The sequence below is a fragment of the Caretta caretta genome, chromosome 3 (assembly GCF_965140235.1).
Source record: "Caretta caretta isolate rCarCar2 chromosome 3, rCarCar1.hap1, whole genome shotgun sequence".
Lineage (NCBI taxonomy): Eukaryota > Metazoa > Chordata > Testudines > Cheloniidae > Caretta > Caretta caretta.
This window is the reverse complement of record NC_134208.1, coordinates 96,816,487-96,836,088: the sequence shown is the minus strand read 5'-3', so window position 1 is coordinate 96,836,088 and position 19,602 is coordinate 96,816,487. Positions and strand designations below refer to the sequence as shown.

The following is a 19,602-nucleotide window of genomic DNA, read 5'->3' as shown; positions in this document are numbered from 1 at the left end:
AGCGCCCATTGGCCGCGGTACCCCATTCCTGGCCAATGGGAGCTTTGGGGGCGGTACCCGCAGGCAAGAGCGGCGTGTGGCGCTCTCTGCCCCCGCCCCCCCAGGGGCGGCAGGGACGCGGTGCGGCCGGTTCCCGGGGCGGCGCGGAGCCCGTGGCGGGGGCAGTTCCCTTGGCCGCGTCCGGCCCGCAGAGCACAGTTTGCCCACCCCTGTTCTAGGTGCCAGTGTAGCTGGAAACTCCTGTACTGAGGAAGGAATCTCTGGAATTGTGATGTTGAGGTATGGCTAGAACATGCATTATGAAAGGTGTAGTACTCGGCACATGAGAGCAGAATTGGTAGACTAGAGTAGACTAGAGCAGAGGACTGGGGGCTCTGGTGGTAGGCCAGTACCAGATGCTTTAGAAGAAAGCTAGGCAGGGTGGGGGAAACCCCCATAATGAATATTATGGAGTAACCAATCCACGATGGAAGTGTTACTCCTAATCTCCATCATTCGGTGGTTGATTTATGTCCTGAAACATGAGGCTTTATATCCCTTTAAAAACATTTCATCTACTGTAACTCTGGAAGCTGTCATCCATATAAAAAGAAAAGGAGTACTTGTGGCACCTTAGAGACTAACCAATTTATTTGAGCATAAGCTTTCGTGAGCTACAGCTCACTTCATCGGATGCATACTGTGGAAACTGCGGAAGACATTATGTACACGGAGACCAAGAAACAATACCTCCTCCCACCCCACTCTCCTGGTGGTAATAGCTTATCCAAAGCGACTACTCTCCTTACAATGTGTATGATAATCAAGGTGGGCCATTTCCAGCATAAATCCAAGTTTAACCAGAACGTCTGGGGGGGGGGGGTAGGAAAAAACAAGGGGAAATAGGTTACCTTGCATAATGACTTAGCCACTCCCAGTCTCTATTTAAGCCTAAATTAATAGTATCCAATTTGCAAATGAATTCCAATTCAGCACTTTCTCGCTGGAGTCTGGATTTAAAAAGTTTTTTTGTTGTAAGATAGTGACCTTCATGTCTGTAATTGCGTGACCAGAGAGATTGAAGTGTTCTCCGACTGGTTTATGAATGTTATAATTCTTGACATCTGATTTGTATCCATTTATTCTTTTGCGTAGAGACTGTCCAGTTTGACCAACATACATGGCAGAGGGGCATTGCTGGCACATGATGGCATATATCACACTGGTGGATGTGCAGGTGAACGAGCCTCTGATAGTGTGGCTGATGTTATTAGGCCCTGTGATGGTGTCCCCTGAATAGATATGTGGGCACAGTTGGCAACGGGCTTTGTTGCAAGGATAGGTTCCTGGGTTAGTGGTTCTGTTGTGTGGTATGTGGTTGCTGGTGAGTATTTGCTTCAGGTTGGGGGGCTGTCTGTAGGCAAGGACTGGCCTGTCTCCCAAGATTTGTGAGAGTGTTGGGTCATCCTTCAGGATAGGTTGTAGATCCTTAATAATGCATTGGAGGGGTTTTAGTTGGGGGCTGAAGGTGTTCTGTTATTTTCTTTGTTAGTCCTGTCCTGTAGTAGGTGACTTCTGGGAAGCAGAAGCAGCTGTCCTATCTCGGGGCCTCTCCTCCTGCCTCTCCACCCCCACGAACATGATACAGTTCTGTGGTGACTTTGAATCCTATTTTCGACGTCTCCGACTCAAGGAATATTTCCAAAATACCTCTGAACAACATACTAATCCACAGAGGCCTCCCTACCAACATTACAAAAAGAAGGATTCTAGGTGGATTCCTCCTGAAGGTCGAAACAGCAGACTGGACTTCTACATAGAGTGATTCCGCCGACGTGCACGGGCTGAAATTGTGGAAAAGCAGCATCACTTGCCCCATAACCTCAGCCGTGCAGAACACAATGCCATCCCCAGCCTCAGAAACAACTCTGACATCATAATCAAAAAGGCTGACAAAGGAGGTGCTGTTGTCGTCATGAATAGGTCAGAATATGAACAAGAGGCTGCTCGGCAGCTCTCCAACACCACTTTCTACAAGCCATTACCCTATGATCCCACTGAGAGTTACCAAAAGCAACTACAGCATTTGCTCAAGAAACTTCCTGAAAAAGCACAAGATCAAATCCGCACAGACACACCACTGGAACCCCAACCTGGGATATTCTATCTACTACCCAAGATCCATAAACCTGGAAATCCTGGGCGCCCCATCATCTCAGGCATTGGTACCCTGACAGCAGGATTGTCTGGCTATGTAGACTCCCTCCTCAGGCCCTACGCTACCAGCACTCCCAGCTACCTTCGAGACACCACTGACTTCCTGAGGAAACTACAATCCATCGGTGATCTTCCTGATAACACCATCCTGGCCACTATGGATGTAGAAGCCCTCTACACCAACATTCCACACAAAGATGGACTACAAGCCGTCAAGAACACTATCCCCGATAATGTCATGGCAAACCTGGTGGCTGAACTTTGTGACTTTGTCCTTACCCATAACTATTTTACATTTGGGGACAATGTATACCTTCAAATCAGCGGGACTGCTATGGGTACCCGCATGGCCCCACAGTCTGCCAACATTTTTATGGCTGATTTTAGAACAACGCTTCCTCAACTCTCGTCCCCTAACGCCCCTACTCTACTTGCGCTATATTGATGACATCTTCATCATCTGGACCCATGGAAAAGAAGCCCTTGAGGAATTCCACCATGATTTCAAAAATTTCCATCCCACCATCAACCTCAGCCTGGTCCAGTCCACACAAGAGATCCACTTCCTGGACACTACAGTGCTAATAAACAATGGTCACATAAACACCACCCTATACTGGAAACCTACTGACCGCTATTCCTACCTACATGCTTCCAGCTTTCACCCTGACCACACCATACGATCCATCGTCTACAGCCAAGCTCTGCGATACAACCGCATTTGCTCCAACCCCTCAGACAGAGACAAACACCTACGAGCTCTCTATCAAGCTTTCTTACAACTACAATACCCACCTGCGGAAGTGAAGAAACAGATTGATAGAGCCAGAAGACTTCCCAGAAGTCACCTACTACAGGACCGGCCTAATAAAGAAAATAACAGAACGCCACTAGCCGTCACCTTCAGCCCCCAACTAAAACCCCTCCAACGCATTATTAAAGATCTACAACCTATCCTGAAGGATGACCCAACACTCTCACAAATCCTGGGAGACAGGCCAGTCCTTGCCTACAGACAGCCCCCCAACCTGAAGCAAATACTCACCAGCAACCACATACCACACAACAGAACCACTAACCCAGGAACCTATCCTTGCAACAAAGCCCGTTGCCAACTGTGCCCACATATCTATTCAGGGGACACCATCACAGGGCCTAATAACATCAGCCACACTATCAGAGGCTCGTTCACCTGCACATCCACCAGTGTGATATATGCCATCATGTGCCAGCAATGCCCCTCTGCCATGTATGTTGGTCAAACTGGACAGTCTCTACGCAAAAGAATAAATGGATACAAATCAGATGTCAAGAATTATAACATTCATAAACCAGTCGGAGAACACTTCAATCTCTCTGGTCACGCAATTACAGACATGAAGGTCACTATCTTACAACAAAAAAACTTTTTAAATCCAGACTCCAGCGAGAAAGTGCTGAATTGGAATTCATTTGCAAATTGGATACTATTAATTTAGGCTTAAATAGAGATTGGGAGTGGCTAAGTCATTATGCAAGGTAGCCTATTTCCCCTTGTTTTTTCCTACCCTCCCCCCCCCAGACGTTCTGGTTAAACTTGGATTTATGCTGGAAATGGCCCACCTTGATTATCATACACATTGTAAGGAGAGTGATCACTTTAGATAAGCTATTACCAGCAGGAGAGTGGGGTGGGAGGAGGTATTGTTTCATGGTCTCTGTGTATATAGTGTCTTCTGCAGTTTCCACAGTATGCATCCGATGAAGTGAGCTGTAGCTCACAAAAGCTTATGCTCAAATAAATTGGTTAGTCTCTAAGGTGCCACAAGTACTCCTTTTTCTTTTTGCGAATACAGACTAACATGGCTGTTACTCTGAAACCTGTCACCCATATAAAGGCTGTCTTGTGGCAGTGAGTGCCATAGGGTAACTTTGGAAAGAAAAAATATTATTTTTAACATTTTCAAATGATTGCCCTTCAATTTTACTGAATGTCCTCTTTTCCTTGTATGACAAGGGTGAATAAAAGTGGCCAATCTTCCTTCTCTAGGTCATCTATTATCTTGTGTGCTTGTATCCTATCACTTATTTCTCTTCTGTCCAAACTAATTAAACTAAAACTTTATAAAGGTATCTAGTTATAAACAGTGCTGGGTTCCAAATAACTCAGGCGCGGGAGGAGGAGACCCATATTATTAGAGACAACTCTGTGCAGAAAATTCCGCACAATGGTGTGGTGACCGTCAAAAAAGTAAATAAAATATTAGTTTGATATAAGGAATGGAATAAAAATGGTATCATTTCAGTATGAGTTATGTAAATTAATGATCTGGAAAAAGGGGTAAACAGGTGGCAAAGTTTGCAGACGATACTAAATTACTCAAGATAGTTAAGACCAAAGCTGACTGGGAAGAGTTGCAAAGGGATCTCTCAAAACTGGGTTACTAGGGCAACACAATGGCAGATGAAATTTAGTGTTGATTAATGCACCTGGGAAAACAATCCTAACTATACATACAAAACGAAGAGGTCTAATTTAGCTGTTACCACTGAAGAACAAGATCTTGGAGTCATTATGAATAGTTCTCTGAAAACATCTGCTTAATGTGCAGTGGCAGCCAAAAAAGTGAACAATATTGGAAACAGTTAGGGAAGGGATACACAAGAAGACATACCGTACCATCTCCATACCAGTCATGATTTTATAGACCTCAATCATGTCCCCATGTCTTTCTTCTTTTTCCAAGCTGAAAAGTGCCAGTTTTATTAATCTCTCCTCATATGGCAGCCACTGCGTACCCCTAATAATTTTTGTTGCCCTTTTTTTGAACCTTTTCCAAGTCCAATATATCTTTTTTGAGATGGGGCAACCACATCTTCATGCAGTATTCAAGGTGTGGGCATACCATGGATTTATATAGAGGCAATGTATTTTCTGTCTTATTATCTATCCTTCTTAATGATTCCCAACATTCTGTTTTGCTTGTTTTTGACTGCCGCTGCACATTGAGTGGATGTTTTCCCGAGAACTATCCACAATGATGTCAAGATCTTTCATGAGTGGTAACAGCTAATTTAGACCCGATCATTTTATAGGTATAGTTGGGATTGTTTTCCAATGCGCATTACTTTGCATTTATCAACATTGAATTTCATCTGCCATTTTGTTGCCCAGTCATCCGGCTTTGAGAGGTCACTTTGTAACTCTTCGCAGTTGCTTTGGACTTAACTGTCTTGAGTAGTTTTGTATCATCTGCAAGTTTTGCCACCTCAGTGTTTCCCCCTTTTTTCCAGATCATTAATTTACAAAACTCATACTGAAAATATGCCATTTTTATTCCATTCTTTATCAAACTAATATTTTATTTACTTTTTTGGTGGTCACAACACTATTGTGCAGAAAATTCTGCACAGAGTTCTCTAATAACATGGGTCTTATCGTCCTCTCCTCCCCCGGTTATTCGGAACCCAGCACTGTTTATAAATAGATTGGATTATCCCTGCCACGGTGGATTAGCTTGAGTTTGTTAACACTGAATCTTCTCTGCCATCATGTTGCCTATTTATTTACCTTGGTTAGATCCCTCTGAAGTTCCTCACAATCTTTCTCAGTCCGGACTAAACTAAATTTTATATTAAAGACAGGTTTTGCCATCTGGTTGTTCACTCTTTTCCCCCCAGTCATTAATATATGAAACATTATTAAAATAAACAAATCCTGGCCTGGTTAAGCCAAGTTAGACCAGCTGAGGATCTGACGCAGATTCCTATGAGTTACATTTTTTGCGTAATGGTACCTTGTCATCTCTGTCCCAGTTGTGACTGTACATGATACCAAAAGTGTTAGTTTTGTTGTGCAACACACAAACACAAGCTGTAAGAGATGGCTTTTTCAAATTACTACTTAAGTAATAGAAAACAATGACTCTTCCAAAGTAATCTGTGCTCAAACTAAAGGAGGGATGGGGAACTCCCTGCCTTCAGTAGAACTCATGTCTTACTCTAGATACTGCCAAAGCATCCTTGCCAGGAAGACCCTTCTTGCCTTAAAACAATGGAAATCTGAATAACAGATTTTTGAGGACTGATTTTACTTAGAGTAAACCCCTGTATTGACCTCAGTGGCATTACTCATGATTCTCCCTGATATAAGTGAGAGCAGAATCAGGAGCATTTCTTCTTGGTACCTTGAATTGGTTCCAGGTGTCTCACAGATAGAGACCTATTAGATAGAGCGGGCAGAAAAGGGATCCCTTTTACAACCAGCTCTGCAGTTAGAGCATCCAATGCCCATTAAACTCAATGGGAGTCTTTCCATTAGTTCCTTTCCCTGTCACTGTATGATTATTCGTTATATCATTTGCTAGTGCTTAGACCAATCATGTTATAAATGATTTAAGAAACGTCTTGAATTGTGGGACAGTGAAGAAGAGACTTTTTTATGCAGTGAGCCAGAATCTGATCTCTCTTCCACTGGAGCACACATGCAGTAACTTTACAAATTGTAGTGGAGTTACTCTAGATGTACATCAGTGGTGAGGAAATCAGAATCTGGCCCACTGACTCTTGGTTTTCAAGTCTGGAAAGACAAGAGCTCCTTCCTTTAAATTTAAAAACACCAGCCCTATTTTGTTAGCATTTTGGCTCATTCTTCCCAACAAGCTTCTGTATAATAAATGAGAACACTTTCTAGAGCCTTATCAGAAAACCAGCCAAGGAGTGTCTAGCCCACTATCTGCACCTTACGAAAGAAACAATGAGCAATTGAAAGCAGGCGGCAAGGCAAGTGCTGGTACACCCTCCCTAGAGAATGGCAGCGGCGGCTGGGAAGGAGGGAACGGAGGGGGGATAATCATTGCCCTGTTGGGAACATAATAGCCCCAGGGTAGGCCACTGCAAACAGGAAGGGTGTGGACAGGATCTGAGTGCAGCTGCTGCTCTGCTAACAGCATCTGTTCCCACAGTCTTTGATCTGTGGGCATATGGCATTCTGTGCCACGAGATAAACATGCTGCTGGAGGGGGGTTTGTTTGTGTTACACATAGCAGTACGCCCGGGCAGCCATACACTGCAAATCCAGGAGCAACTCGACCAAGTCATTTTTCAAAGGTTGTAGCAGGTCCTTGCAGTCTTTTCACAGATCCAGGAGGATTATGTCATCTAACTATTTCTAGCCAACCCCAGATTTCTCACAGCCTTGCATAATTGCAGTTCTCCCTATCAACCTACACTCATTTTCTCTTGCTTGCTGCTGTAGCTGAATCCCTTAAAGCAGGGCACCCAAATTAATATAATTAACTCTTGCACACACAATGATTCTAGCTGATACATTGGCATGGCTCTGGCACTTTGCACTCCTTTTGCTTGAGCCCCTAGGTTTGGAAATGAATTGGGAGTTCCAAGTTCCAGGCTGCTGGAGACCAGAAACACTGCTTGAATGGGAATGCACTTGGATTTCGGCCCAGGGGCCCCAATCCATCTCCCTTTCAAGTCAATGGGAATCTTTCCAATAACTTCAATGAAAGTTGGATCAGCCTCACGGTAGATGGGAAGGGAAACTGATCCAGGGTAATGGCTCCTGCTGCTTTGCTTTAAAAGCCTCAAAAGGAGAATGTTTCTCACCCTCCAACTGTTGCAAAGTTGGATGTTACAGAGATTAGAAGCAGTGGAACGGTAAAGGTTGTGTTCCTGTTTTCTGAGATTAAATACAACATTGTAGTTGGGTTTGCTTGTGTTTGCGCACAACTTTTCATAATCACCGTGACTATATTTCACAACATTCGATGTACTTACCACAGGCCTTAGTCACAACCCATTGAAGCCAATGGAAAGACTCCTGTATTTTTGGCTCTTTGGATAATAAACCTAATATGAAGGAACAACATAGGCACAGTGAGGTCCAAATAATCATGTTTACTAATTAGATACAACAAATAGCTACATATACTACTTCTGTAGCAGGGTTATAAATACAGAGTACCACTTGATGCTTCACAAGCTATTAAAGGTATAGTATCCGTTTCCTATACACCCCCGCCTCCCTCATTTAGCGAAATCTCTCTCTCTCTCTCTCTCTCCTTGCCTTCTCCCCCTTGGGTAGTTAGCAATCAATTTAATACTGGCCCAAATAGAAGTGGCAATTTGAAAGGAATGTTCCATGGCTGCAATATATAGACTGATGTCAATATTAATTGTACAGTGACTACATTCCTCTGATCTGGCATTAGGTGTGGTTTTTTTTTTGTTTTGTTTTTTGTGTGTTTTTTTTTTTTAAGAAATCACATTGGGTGGTATGATATTTTAACTCGTATGTAAGAACTGATGTTTATAATAAATGATCTCTATAAAAACACGGGCTAAAATAACTGAAGCTATTAAACAGTTATTTAGAGGTTAAAGCATCATAAGATCTTATTCAGTTTTAACAACTGCTCTGTTACACTTGTATAAATCTAGAGTAACTCAATTAATTCATTGCACTGAAATAGTTTTATCATTTTAAAAATTCTTTAAAAGTTTTGAAAATTAAATCTGGTCCCTGCGTTATTGTAATGTCATTACTGCAGGACTGGAGTTATGGCTAAGGAATTTTGTACAATAAATCCCTATTTTTAGATGCATATAACTTTGGGGAAAGAGGGAAACTAACCTTTCAGCTGGATTTTCAGCCCAAAAGTGGATTTTTCAGGAAAGCTTGATAGAATTATTTTTGGCCATTTTTTAGTGAAGATGAAGTGAGAGCCAATTTTTGGTTTTGCAGATTTAGTTGATCAGGTGTGAGATTTTGTAAACAAAATCAGTTACAATTTAAGCCAAACCATCAAAGTTTGCATTCAGATAAAAGTTTTTGAGTGTCTCCAGTTTCTGTCCTGGACAAACTGAAGCAATTAAGGTTTGGTTTAGCAACATCAGTCAGGTTATGAGTCTGCAAAATTGAGCACAGTTTATATCCAGATTCAATTTTAATCCCTACCCTAATCACAAGAGTTTTGTGAGTGTGTGAGAATATGTATGCATTATTGTAGCTGTGCTGGTTCCAGGATTCTAGAGACAAGATGGGAGAGGTAATATCTTTTATTGAACCATCTTCCATTGGTGAGAGAGACAAGCTTTCACAGAGCCCTTATGCAGCTGTCGTGTATGAATATGTAAGTCATAAGACAAACATGCAAATATTGTTCCATCTTTTCTGAGGGCCTGAATGATTTGGACTCCAGAACTGAGGCATGGTACTACATTACCTTAACTCTATGCAAATCCACAAGTTGTCAGAATGTGCAGGGAATATGCATTTTTTTATTTGTGTTGCAGTAGCATCTGAGGTCAGGGTTCCATTGTGCTAGGCATTCTACAGAGATATAACAGAGACATCCCTGCTCCAAAGAGCTTACAATCTGTGTATAAGATGAGACAACAGTCAGTCAGGAGGAGCACAAGGAAACAAAGAAATAATTCAAGTGGGATTATGAACAGCGTAGGCATACCACATCAGCTGCTTTTTTCACACTTTAAACATTTTACAAGGCTTTCTTTGCACTCAAACAGTTTGCGTTGTCACAGTTGGGGACGTGGTCCTGCAAACCATTGCATGATTGACCACACTCATGTCCCACTAAAATCAGTGGGGACTACTTGTACAAGGAAGGGCTGGCTTCATCTTTGAAACTGCATATAAATAGTCACTATAGCGAGTGTGTGCTTTTAGCTTTAAAATAATTTTAAAGAAATGTTGTAAATGGGAGGAAAAAGGTTAATACACTGCACTGGAACTCAGGAGATCTAGATTCAGATCCTGGCTCAGCCACAGACTTTCTGCGTGACCTTGGGTAAGTCACTAAATGTCAGTGCCCCATTTGTAAATTGGGGAGAATAATACTTCCTTTCTCCCAGTCTTTCTGTTTAGACTGTGAGCTCTTTGAGGATAGACTGCCTCCTAGTTTTTCGCATGTACAGTGCCTGGCAGAATGGGGCCTTTATCTCAGTAGGGACCTCAAGGTGCTTCTCTGAAATGTTTCCAGTTCCATGTGCAAGGTCAGGAGGACAGGCAGAACTGCAGGGTCTCAATGTGTTGATGAGACAAAGTGTGTAGGGGAGGAAGTTCTTAGGCTTAGTAGTAACTGGGGAACCTTTTGGGAAAGGAGGAGCCTGTACAGGAAGGATGGGCTCCACCTAAACCAAAAAGGAAGCAGACTGCTGACATGTAAAATTAAACCAGTCATAGAGGAGTTTTTAAACTAAGGGCTGGGGGAAAGCTGACAGGTGCAGAGAAGCAGAGTTTGGGCAGACATATCCTATAGGGATGAATTTATTGAGGGGGGAACTCTATATGCTAGTAAAGAGGACAGGAAAGAAGTTGGTAAAGTACAGGTAGGCACTTGTGAGGAAAGGTAAAACATAAGAGTTCCATTTTTAAAAGAACATGTGAATATTGACAAAAATGTACAAAAGCTTATACACAATACTTGCAGTCTAAACACTAAGGCAGGTGAACTAGAGTGCCTGGCATTAAAATGATTATATTGATAGGCATCATTGAATGAGGATATCATGAATGGGATGCAGTAACACTGGGGTACAAAATATATAGGCATGACAGAGTAGGTTGTGCTGTGGAGGAGTGGCACTATGTGAAAGAAAGTAGAGGCTCAAACTAAATATATACTCCACATTTTAAAATAAAAAAGGCACCATGGCTAAGCAGCAGAATAAAAGAGGTAGCTAGAGTCAAAAAAGCATCCTTTAACAACGGAAGTCAAATCATAATGAGGAAGATAGGAGCATAAACTCTGGCAAGTCAAATGTAAACATATAATAAGGCAGGCCAAAAATAAATTTGAGGAGCAAGTGGCTAAGGGCACAAAAACTAACAGCAACACTTTTTAACGGACATCAGAAGCAGAAAGACTGCAAAATAGTCAGTGGGGCTGCTGGATGACCAAGGTATTGCAGGAGCCCTCAAGACAGACAAGGCTGTTGTGGAGAAGCGACATGAATTCTTTGCATTAATCTTTACTGCAGGGAATGTGAGGGGGAATCCCTTGAGCCATTCTTTTTATGTGACGGATCTGGGGAACTGTCCCAGACAGAGGTTTCAATAGAAGAGATTTTGGAATAAACTGATAAATTAAACAGTTATTGAGTCACCAGAACCAGACAGTATTCACACAAGAGTTCTGAAGGAATTCAAATATGAAATTGCAGAACTAACAGCTGTGGTATGTAAACTATTGCTTAAATGGGCCTCTGTATCAGATGACTGGAGGGTAGTTAATGTAATGCCTATTTTTTAAAAAGGCTCCAGAGGAGATCCTGGCAATTATAGGCCAGTAAGATTAACTTCAGTCCCAGGCAAATTGGTTAAAACTGGAGTAAAGAACAAAATTATCAGACACAGATGAACACGACATACTCGGGAAAAGTCAACATGGCTTTTGTAAAGGGCCGCCTATTAGAAATCTATCAACAATGTATTAGAATTCTTTGAGAGAGTCAACAAGCATGCGGACAAGGGTGTTCCAGTTGATGTAGTACACTTGGGTTTTCAGAAAGCATTTGACAAGGTTCCTCACATAGGCTCTTAAGCAAAGTAATCAGTCATGGGATAAGAGGAAAGTTGCCCTGAGATCAGTTACTGGGCTAAAAGATAGATAGGAGACAAAGGGTGAGAATAAATTATTAGCTTTCACAATGGAGAAAGCTTAATAGTATCTGTACTGGGACGTGCTGTTCAACATATTCATAAATGATCTGGAAAAAAGGGGTCAAAAGTGAACGTGGCAAAATTTGAAGATGATACAAAATTACTCAAGATAGTTGAGTCAAAATCTGACTCTGAAGAGTTAAAAAGGGATCTCACAAAGCTGGGTGAAATTCATTGTAGATAAGTGGAAAGTAATGCACATTGGAAAAAATAATCCCAACTATACGTACAAAATGATGGTGTCTAAATTGTCTGTTAGCACACAAGAAAGATCTTAGATTTCAGAGTAGCAGCCGTGTTAGTCGGTATCCGCAAAAAGAAAAGGAGGACTTGTGGCACCTTCGAGACTAACCCATTTATTTGAGTAGAAGCTTTCGTGAGCTGTAGCTTAGTCTCTAAGGTGCCACAAGTCCTCCTTTTCTTTTTAAGAAAGACCTTGGAGTTGCTATGGAGAGTTCCCTGAAAATACCTGCTCTGTGTGCAGTGGCAGTCAACAAAACTAACAGAATGTTAGGAACCGTTATGAAAGTGATAGATAATAAAACAGAAAATATCATCATGTCATTTTATAAATCCATGGCATAACCATACCTTGAATACTGCATCCAGTCCTGGTTGCCTCATCTCTAAAAAGATTTTTTTTTTTTTTTAGAAATGGAAAAGGTACAGAGAAGGACAACAAAAATGATTAGGGGTTATAGAACAGCTTCCGTATGAGGAGAGATTAAAAAGACTGGGACTGGTCATTTTAGAAGAGAGACAACTAAGGAGGGTGTTCTATAAAATCATGACTGGTGTGGAGAAAGTGAAGATGGAAGTTTTTATTTACTGTCCTCCCCCATAACACAAGAACTAGGGAATTTCACCCAATGAAATTAATAGGCAGCATGTTTAAAACAAACAAAAGCAACTATTCTTCACACAGTGCACAGTCAACATGTGGAACTCATTGCCATGGGAGGTTATGAAGGCCAAAAATATAACTGGGTTCAAAAAAGAATTAGATAAATTCCTGGAGAATAGGTCCTTCAATGGCTACGAGCCAAGATTGTCAGGGATGCAATCCCATGCTCTGGGTGTACCTAAAACCTCTGACTACACAACCTTGGTAGATCACTCAGTTACCCTGGTCTGTTCACTCTGTCTGAAGCATCTAGCACCGGTCACTGTCAGAAGACAGAATACTGGGCTAGATGGACCATTGGTCTGACCCAGTATGGCTGTTCTTATGTACCATAATACAAATAATAGTTATAGAATATAACTGATATTCTATGAATGAACAAAGCACTGTATATGTACATCACATCATTTTCTTTATCCGTGTAACTATCCAGTAAGTGCAGATATTAATTAATACGCTGTATAGTGGATGTTTGTATGCAGCAGATCTAGAATTATTATGGGTTTGCGCACTCATTTTATAATCTCTGATTTATACACAAAAAATTAAGGAAACCTTAATTATGGCATTTAACTTTTGAGTGCTTTACTTTGCAACTTTAATAATAATCTTTTATCCCAGTTTTTGGGTGTGTAATATAGTGTATAGGCCAGTCAGACTGACATGACTCTTTCATGACTGGGCAAGACTGGATTAGGTTGGAAGGTGAGTGGGTCTAGATAGGCCCTGTGGATTCTGGAATCTATTTTTATTTTTTCCTTCTAATTCATAGTTTGGAGCTGTGGAGCACATTTAAAGTAGAGGGCATAGATTTGCCCCCTCTTCTTCCTGCTTGATCCTCCTTTTCCTTTCTGAGGTGCCCCTCTCCCAACAGCCTGAAACCCCTGGCTCATGAAATCCTACACTCCAAATTTGAGTGAGTGGCATTGCGACCTGGCACATGGGGTCACAGAACTACTGTGCTGCCTGCTCTGCTTTACTTCTGATTTTTAACTTTTTCTTGTTTTTCCTTTAATATTAGAGATTAGGCCCAAACCGAAGCCCTGGATCCAAAACCACCTATCGTGTTGGCTGTTTGCAAAATCTGGAAGCAGATCTGAATTTCAGTGTGAGCCCAGCTTGGTTTAATATGGGACGAATCCTGAAGTCCATGCACAGGGCTGAATAATTTCACCCACCTCCGTTGCTCCAATGTTTGCATGGTGGAAGGAACCCTCCTCATCTCTGCCTGGAAGGGGGATGGGATTAAATGGTATCTGTGATACCTTCTCCCTGACCCTGCTGATGTCTTTCTATTCATTCAGGATCCACATGGTGGCTGGGAGAGCAGTGAGTGAGTGGATGGGCAGCTGTTCCAGCAGAAGTGCCAGTGGAATATGCACTTTGTCCCCATCTGGCACTGTAGATGTTACTTGAAAAAGGTAATTTCGCCTCAGTCCCAGTTCTGGAGTCTAAATCTTCCCTGGCCTCCCAAAAGATGGGACAGTATTTTTGTCAGAGAGAGAGATTTGCACTATTTTATTATTTGTTAGAAATTAAACATGAATGCTTGCACACATTTTACTCAATTCACCCAGATACTCAATTCTTTAAAACATGTACTTCTTTAATATTTCCAAGGGCATGCTACTTATTTGACTTCTCTTGACTTTAAGTGTTTGTGGAAACCTCATTTAATACAGGAAATAGATCTAATTGCCAATAAATGTAATTTTAATAACTAAAATACTGGGAGCCATTCCTGGTTGGCACAAAACTCCACAGTAAATCCTCATGATGGGATATCTTATTTTCTTATCTAGAGTTAAAAGTCGGGATAAATCCAAGTGATTAAGAAAATCTTCAAGAAAGATACTGCATGTCCTTTTTAAAATTAAACTCTGGCTAAAAGTTCGGTCACTTCTACCAGACATTACAAATGTAAATTCTGAAAGCTAAAAAAAAAACAAAAAACCCACCATAGAATTTTTTTACTTGATAAGAGGATTCACATCATCTGTCAGAGAAGAAAATAAAGCAACCAAAGATCATCAATCTGGAGGAGCAGGCTAGTAAACTAATAACAGTCAGTTAAAAATTGTATTCAAGTACTGGAAAAATTGGTGATGGTGGTTTTTGTTTTGCATTTTTAGTTTTCCAGTTTGAGGGTTCATACAAAAATATCTTTGTTTAAATTAGGACTTGATCTGGCTCCCTCTGAAGTCAATGGAAAGGCTCCAGTCGGAAATGGATCAGGCCATTAAACATTAAAAAGGCTAATAGAAATGTTTTGGAAAGGAATCACACCTTTTGCAAATGAGCTGTTTTAATGAAATTGTTTCTCACTCATCCCCAATGCTTTCAAAAGTGTGTGACTAGTATTCTCCCTTCCCAGACAGTTAGACACACTGTGTGTTTTAAAAACAAAACAAAAAAAGCCCACTAACCATGGGAATTATAAAGGCGAAAAAGGACACGTTCATAAACAGGGATAAACATCTTTCTCTAAGCAAAGCTGTCAGATCCATTTAAGCAGAGACCTTCTTGCTTGTTCCCTCTGGGGCCACTATTTCCTGTCTGGGAACCGACATGGCATTGCCCATCTGTTCCCGAGTGACCATCACTGAGAGCTTTAGATAAGGGAAAGAGTTGCACTCAACAGACTTACAATCCCTGGCTCCAAGACAAAAATGGGAAGGCTATATTTTTGTTAGCACTCTGTCGAGAAAAAACACAGGGCAAATATCAATTGTGCACAGCTTTATATTGTCTGATGCCTAATATCTGTATTTATGCAACTGTGATGATTTTAAGAGGTCTAGCTAAAGTATCAGAGATGTGGGTGTGGCTGCAATAGCAAGTGTTTAGCTAGTTAGCCAGCTTTCTAAGAGTCTAGATGAAGCAATGATTTTTTTTTTAAAGTGTCTAAATTAGGTTGTAAGCTCCTGGAAACAAAGATCATGTCTTATCTGAGCGTACACTGCAGAGCACATTGACTGTGCTCAGTAAATAATAATATCACATGAAGTTCAAGATGCTCAACTCATAGCTGTATAAAAAAGTTAGTGTAAAGTTCTACAATGTAATAATAAAATTGTTATCCCTGATTCCCAAGAACCTACCATATAGCGTACCCCAGATGGAGATATGAATTTTATTTAGCTTTTGTGAAGCAGTGGAATGGATGGTGAATGACTCACTAGGAGTCCCTTCTAATCTCCAGATTATTCTATATATAAGGAGACGGAGACTTGAGTGAATTTATTGCATCTTTCAGACTTTAAATAATTCCCATGGTTAATATCTCATGACATATGGAGGAATTGCTTTGATCAAATATAATTATTTATTAGTTGTATTGTGGTAATGCCCAACTATGGCCTCCCTGAAAGCGTGGACAAATTGTGGCTTTTTGACATGTACGAAGATGCGACTAGTAAAAAAATCCTAACTTTTTCCTTAGCAATTTATGGATGTGAATCATGGGAAGTTTAATGCTTTTGACGAGAAGAAAACTGAAGCTTTTGAAATGCGGTGCTGGCAAAGATTCTTGTGTATCTCCTGGATAGAAAAAAGATGAATGCCTATGTTAGAAGTATTATTGGAGAGAATCAAATCCTGATGTTGAAAATCAACAGATGCAAATTTATGTACTTTGGTCACATTAGGTGTAGAAATGGAAAAAATCCTTGAGAAAATTATTACAGAAGCAATGGTGGTGGGTCATTACAGTAGCAGATGACCAGCGAGGAGATAGATGGATGGTGTACAGCAGATCATTGGAAGGTCAGCTGCTGAGCACTCAAAATTAGCAATGGATCATGAAGGCTTCTGAAAATTTTGCTTTGATGTCACCAATATTCAGACATGAATAAATATTTACTTAGTGTCTGCAGCCCGTCATCATGTATTTGAGCCCCATTATATTAGGCATAGTAAACACACATACTGAAAGACAGTTCATGCCCCAAATTATTGTATTTTCTGTTTTTTAGAATATACAGGTTCTTGAGAATGGAGGTGGTGGATCGAGAAGTGGAGTGAAATTTATACTTGGGAACAGCATTATGGGGTAGGCCTTCAACTGATGTAACCTGGCTAAACTCCATTGACTTCAATAGAGCTATCCCAGTTTACACCAGCTGAGTCTCTAATCCTGGATCTGTAACTACCCCGGCTCAGCAGGAAATGACATACTGTTGTATGGGAGAATTTTAATTTAAAAGCTTTTAAATATACTTCAGAACTCTGAAGGAGAGGCAGACATGATGCTTTCAGTCTCCTGGGAGAAGATACCTTGCTGTCTTTGCCCTCTTCACCGGTTGGGAAGGAAACCAAATAAGGGCACAGTCCAGCTCCCAGTGAGGTCAGTGGAAAGTTTCCTTATGATACGCTTGTTTTTGTTCTTTCTGGGATCTGGTAAACTTCAGTAACAGAATATATTTTATTCTGTATAGGTTCTTATACTACCCTCATCATAATGAGGTCGAGTGCCTTCCAGCAGCGCATAAAGCAATGTGACTAACATCTCTCATGTGTGGTTCGTTCTCTCTCTTTCTCGTCCCCTCTTTTAGGGGGAGAATTGTGTGTGTTTGGTTTGATAGAGGCTTTTGGTTTTAAATAAACACACTGCTATTTGTTCATGTTGGAGAAGGCAAGGTCAAAGAAGTGTACCTTGTATGTGGAATGGAAGCTGGTGAAGTGTGTGAGGGTCCTTAGTTCCAGTAAGAATTTGTTCCACAGTCTCAGACTGGCCCCCCAAGAAAGCTCTGTCACCTACATGGGTGAACTTTACCCTTCTGGTAGAAAGTGTCATTGTGCTTGAGGAAGAGAGCTGTTGACCAGAGTCTTCATCCTCAAGCTTTAGGTGATCTATTAGATACGATGGCTCAGTACTGTGTTTGTTGTTCATGGAAGGGGGAATGTGTGATACTTAACAACTAAACCAAACATGCACATTTAAACAAGGTCAAATTTCCCCTAATTCAGTTGAGTGGTCAGTGGAACTAAATGTGAAGTTTTCTATAGGCCCAGATCCCACTTGGGGTCCCGCTCCTCAGCTAGTGTGAAATCAGCATAGCTTTGCTGAAGTCAATGGAGCTGCACCAGTTTACTGTATGATTATAAATAAACTAAGAATTAAAATACCGTAATACTCCTCGCTTAATGTTGTAGTTGTGTTCCTGAAAAATGTGACTTTAAGCGAATACAATTTCCCCATAAGAATTAATGTAAATGGGGGGGTTAGTTTCATGGAAGTTTTTTTCACCAGACAAACTATATTATATATGTAGATACTATATTATATATATCTACACACACAGTATAAGTTTTTTTTTAAACAAACAATTTAATACTGTACACAGCAATGATGATTGTGATGCTTGGTTGAGGTGGTGAAGTTAGAGGGTGGGATATTTCTCAGGGAATGCCTTCCTGCTAAATAATGAACTAGCATTCGGCTGAGCCCTCAAGGGTTAACACATCGTTATTAATGTAGCCTCACACTCCACAAGGCAGCATGAATGGAGGGAGGGGAGATAGCATGGCAGACAGACACACACCCTGTGTGTGTGAGAGAGAGATGCGCATTGCCCCTTTAAGTATGCTGACATCACTCTAAGTACATTGCCTTTTTAAGTAGATCAGGAAGCTTAAGTAGACAGCAGCTGCGGCCAGCAAGCTCCCTCCATCCTAAGCCCTGTCATATCCCCACCCTGCTCTGTATGGAGAAGGGGTAAGTGGGGGGCAGGAGCAGGGGGGGAGGGGGACACCCTGACATTAGCCCCCCTCTTCCCCCCCCACCCTGCACAGCAAGCAGAAGGCTCCAGGGAGCAGCTCCAGAGCAGAGGGGCAGGAGCAGCACATGGCAGTGTGGGGAGGGACAGCTGAACTGCTGGCAATTGATAGCCTGCTGGGCGGCTGCTGTACAGGGAACTTCGGGGAGCAGGGAGCTGATAGGGGGGCTGCCGGTCCACCCTGGTTCCAAGCCCCCACCAGCTAGCTCCAACGGGCTGCTCTTCCTGCAAGCAGTGGACAAAGCAGGCGGCTATCAAATAGTGTTATAAGGGAGCATTGCATAACTTTAAATGATCATGTTCTCTAATTGATCAGCAATGTAACAACGTTAACCAGGATGACTTTAAGTGAGGAGTTACTGTATAAAAAAGTAAAAGATGGATGCCAGTTTAAGAAATCTAGCCATCTAGTAAAATGTACAAGCTATGTACTCATCTATTACAGAGACCTATGCTTGATGTGACTGTTTCATTTCTCTGAATTATTTTGTCAAACTCAAATTCCTTTGACAGACTTCCTGAGATGCCTTTTCGTTCTCTTCTCACCTTAAGTCTGTAAACGTACAGTGTTTGTACCGTGACTCTAATCTTATCTTTTCTGAGGCATGTGCTACTTAAATATCCAATCTCTGATAGCTTTGTATTGTGCTGTTCAATAAGATGCGTTTTAAAATCAGGAAAATAAAATGCAACAGTATTTAGCTCCTTAACACAAATTTTTGCTTAGTGGAACAAAGGTTGGCAACAGCCAGTGGATCTAACACTATTTTTTTAAACACTTTTTTCATTTATTCATAGAATCATAGAATATCAGGGTTGGAAGGGACCTCAGGAGGTCATCTAGTCCAACCCCCTGCTCAAAGCAGGACCAATCCCCAATTTTTGCCCCAGATCCCAAATGGCCCCCTCAAGGATTGAACTCACAACCCTGGGGTTAGCAGGCCAATGCTCAAACCACTGAGTTATCCCTCCCCCCTGTTCTGAGCTTGCACTGCCCAGAGACCAGTTTCCCACCCACCCCCCGCCTCCACGAGTGGAAAGGGGGG

General features: G+C 41.5%; 1 long non-coding RNA gene across 1 annotated transcript; it reads left to right on the top strand.

Moving 5' to 3' along the window:
• The first annotated feature begins 122 nt into the window (after window positions 1-122).
• LOC125634205 (uncharacterized) lies at window positions 123-17,124 on the top strand. Its single transcript, XR_007355830.2, has 3 exons — window positions 123-279; window positions 14,084-14,200; window positions 17,003-17,124. It is a non-coding gene; the product is annotated as an uncharacterized LOC125634205 (long non-coding RNA).
• Window positions 17,125-19,602: the final 2,478 nt, after the last annotated feature.